The sequence below is a fragment of the Canis lupus genome, chromosome 17 (assembly GCF_048164855.1).
Source record: "Canis lupus baileyi chromosome 17, mCanLup2.hap1, whole genome shotgun sequence".
Lineage (NCBI taxonomy): Eukaryota > Metazoa > Chordata > Mammalia > Carnivora > Canidae > Canis > Canis lupus.
Window position 1 is genome coordinate 50,104,838 of NC_132854.1, and position 4,072 is coordinate 50,108,909.

General features: G+C 37.0%; 1 pseudogene; it reads left to right on the plus strand.

The window, feature by feature from the left end:
• Positions 1-542: 542 nt before the first annotated feature.
• LOC140608416 (peptidyl-prolyl cis-trans isomerase-like 3) lies at positions 543-1,026 on the plus strand (annotated as a pseudogene).
• The last annotated feature ends 3,046 nt before the right edge of the window (positions 1,027-4,072 follow it).

The window sequence follows — 4,072 nt, forward strand, 5'->3', positions numbered from 1 at the left end:
GGAACATACACCTTCTCCTTTAAAGGTCCATCTTTAATAGATAAAATTATGGCAAGGAGAAGTGAAGTGATTTGTACAAGTTTATGCAGTAATGTAGGGGAGAATTGTGGTATAAAACCAGAGACCATATCTTCCTCTTATTTCCGCTGTACCTTATTGTCCTAACAAAGTGAATTTTCTGTATAATGCTAACTTACAATGTTTAGCAATCAAATAATTGACTTTATGAAAGTCAAGCATGCTTCTTTTTAATCCCTCTGTTTCTTTCCTTTTACCTGATTGTCTTCTGTTATTTAATACTTTGAGACACTGCCCACATATGGAGATAATAAATATAGGTGAATTCTAATTTTCAGTGGACTTCAAAATAGAAATGCAGGGTAGCCTGAAGACAGTAATTTTGAATCACGGGCATCTGAGATTACATCTTTTTCTGTTTTAACAACAGCTGTGCTACCCGAAGTGAGACTCATTTTCTAACTTCTCTTGATAAGACTGTGAGAAATTAGCAACAATGTTTCCTGAAACCATCAAGAAGAAAAATGTCAGTGACACTGCATACAGATGTGAGTGATATTAAAATAGAAGGCTTCTGTGAGAGGACACCCAAAACTTGAGAGAAATTTTTTGGCTCTTAGTACCAGTAATTACTACAATGGCTGCATATTTCATAGACATATCAAGGGTTTTACAGTTGAAACAGGAGATCTGACAGGTACAGGAAGAGGTGGTAACAGTATCTGGGGCAAGGAATTTGAGGATGAATATAGCAACTTTCTTAAGCACAGTATTAGAGGTGTTGTACCTACGGCTAACAATAGCCCAAACACCAGTGGATTTCAGTTCTTCGCCTATGGCAAGCAGTCACATTTGGACATGAAATATACAGTATTTGGAAAAGTAATAGATGTTCTGAAGACTCTAAATGAATTAGAGTAGTTACCAGTGTGTGAGAAGACATGTCAACTTCTCGATGGTGTGCACATTAAGGACATAACCACTCAGGCCAATCCATTCACGCAGTAGCTGTAGTAGCCCTAGAAAGATACTTGGCAAACTATTTGAGGAGCACATCTATGGTGGTTTACACAGTTTTAATCATGGCAAGAGACTGTATCATCCTTCTGCTTGTTTAGAACTAAAATCTCCCAAGTTGGTGGTACCATGGAGATCCAAGCAGCTTTTACTCCATTATTAGAGCATATGCTTTGCTGTAACTATTATCCATGTATTTATTTAAGTTTATTTTTTTTAATTTTCTAATTTTTTGTTATGTATAAACATTCATTTAAAAAATAGAAATACAAAAAAAATAGAAATACATTATTTCTATAATAAAGACTTAATGCCAGGGCAACCTGGGTGGCTCAGCGGTTTAGCGCCGCCTTCAGCCCAGGGCCTGATCCTGGAGACCCGGGATCGAGTCCCACATCGGGCTCCCTGCATGGAGCCTGCTTCTCCCTCTGCCTGTGTCTCTGCCTCTCTCTCTCTGTATGTCTCTTGTGGAAAAATAAATCAAAATAAAAAAAATAAAAATAAAAGACTTAATGCCCTATTTCTCTGCCCCCATTCACTGTCATCCCTTACAACTAGAACTGGAAGCACTTAATTTCAGGCTGCCTTCTGAGCTAGAGTTAATCCAACCCCAGGATCAAGAAAGATTTTAGTCAGAGAAATTTACAAGTTCCAAGCCAGCAGTTCTGCCTTTCCACACCGAGGCAACTTTTTGATAACTGCACTTTTTTCTTGTGGTGACTTCTCCTTCCACATTTGATTTTTGAGATGAAGCCATCCTATATTCTGTATCAAGTAACTGAGTTTCTGTCCCTTGTTTAATCTCATGTTGGGTCCTGGTTTGGATTTCCTGTACATTTCCCCTATTCACCCAGGATTGTGTATCAATCCGTCCTTGAAGATTCTATATTCCAATCTTGTTACGAAAATTTTAGCCCTGCAGTGGGAATTATGCTACCTCTCTCCAATTTCTTTGGTGTCCCTGTAATCCTCTCTAGAATCTTTGCTTTAGCACTTAGCTGACTTAGCTTAGTTTTAAGTTACTTAAACCTAACCCTTACACTCTTGCTGGTATTCCTGGACACTAGTGTGACGGCCTGCCTGTCTGTCCACCTGTCATGACCCATTATTGTTTAGTACTCACCATTGTAATCTCCAGATAAATGCTTTGCCTGTCTGGCTGGATTTCCATCACTCGATTCTTGTTCAATTTGCAAGAACTGATTTTATCTCAATGTTGGCTTTTAGTCTCCCACATGTATCCAACTTAAGGTCTTTCTGCCACTACCAAGTCGTATATTGGCTAGAGGAGAACAGCTCCTGGACGATAGCTAATAGAGAGGCAGTTATATTGCTCCAATAACTAAAAGTGCATTATAAATCCATTGTTTTAATACAGTTTCAATAAAAATTTACCCCTTTAAATATCTTATAAGAAAATACTTGTGTTGTTTTTTCTCCTTGGTATTTGATAAGAATAATAAGTAAGGGCCACAGATTCAGAAATTGAATCTCAATGTTTTTAATATGTGTCTATTCACAAAGTCACTATTTAAGTGAAAGGGGTAGTTTTTATATTTGTCTCTAAATAATAGAATTCTCACAGTGAAAAAAAAAATATGACACACCTATTTATATATAAAGCCATAGCTTTTCTCTTTGATGCGGTGAAATAAAGCATATGACCATGATGTGTGTAATATTTTTATTTACAAGCTAGTAATTCTGACCTGGATCTTTGATAGAGAACTTAATATGACTATATATATAGTAATCATTTACAGGTAAAAAAAAGTTGCAAGTTTTTAAGATGTTCTTCATTATATTGTATGGAGTAAGTATTTGTCTTGGTCCAATTAGGAGATAAAGCCACACAGCAATTCAAATAAAGAAAATTTTATATTAGGAATTATTAAGCTATGATAAAGTCATAACTAAAAAGATGAGAAGAGTATGTTCTAAAGGCTTTTTCATCTTCTCCTAGAGCTAAGGAAATGTACCAAAAAATAGACATACTTAGGACATATTTCACCCCTGCCAGGATAGTGTTAAGACCTAGTTTGAACAGTGAAGTTTGTTGGATTGTCTGAGTTAAAGCTAGTTTACAGATATAAAGCAAGTGGAAAAAAAAAAAAAAAAAAAGGAACCTCTGGACTGGGGTTGCATGGTCACCAAGGAACTGTGTGCTCTGGGTGCACAGATGGAGCAGAGCAACGCCAAATGTCCCTACACACCTACCTACCCTTGTCTGGCAGTGTGGCAAGAGCAAGAGAAAACAAAATACCATTTATTCTAACCAGGAAAGAGAAGCTCCCTTACCCTCGCAGTGTCTTTCCAGCGTCCTCTATCAACAAAGTTTAAAATCATACTCCATACTCACCATAAGGTAGAAGATGTGGAAGTGTCACCTTATCATTGGGAACAAATATACTGAAGTGAGAATTTGAATTTGTGAGGTGACACTGATAACTGCTACAGACATCACATAAGCTATGTCACTATGTTGTAAATGTACGTTAAACACAAAATAAAACAACTCTTTTGTGCCATGTATTTGTCCTGTATTATCATAACCAGTATGCAATAAAAATTAGTAATAATTATAAATATTTTAACATTTTAAAACATTTAAGTGGATACCATTAATAGTCTAGATTTTTAAAAATATTTTATTTATTTATTCAAGAGAGACTCAGAGAGAGAAGCAGAGACATAGGGAGAGGGAGAAGCAGGCTCCTTGCAGGGAGCCCAATGTGGGACTCCATCCCAGACTCGGGACACACCCCCAGACGAGGGCAGATGCTCAACTGCTGACCCATCCATGTGTCCCATTGCTCTAGGTGTTCTGAGAAGTTTCTCTCCAACTGAAACTGATGATAAAACCTTTGTTCTAAATAAGCTACCCTGTGCTTCAGAAACAGTTAAAATTATTCCATGGACTTAACATCAATCTTTTTGTTTTTGTTTTTTTTAAGTAATCTGTTTGCCCAATGTGGGCCTTGAACTCATGAGTCCAAGATCAAGAGTCACATCTTCTACCACTGAGCATGCCTACATC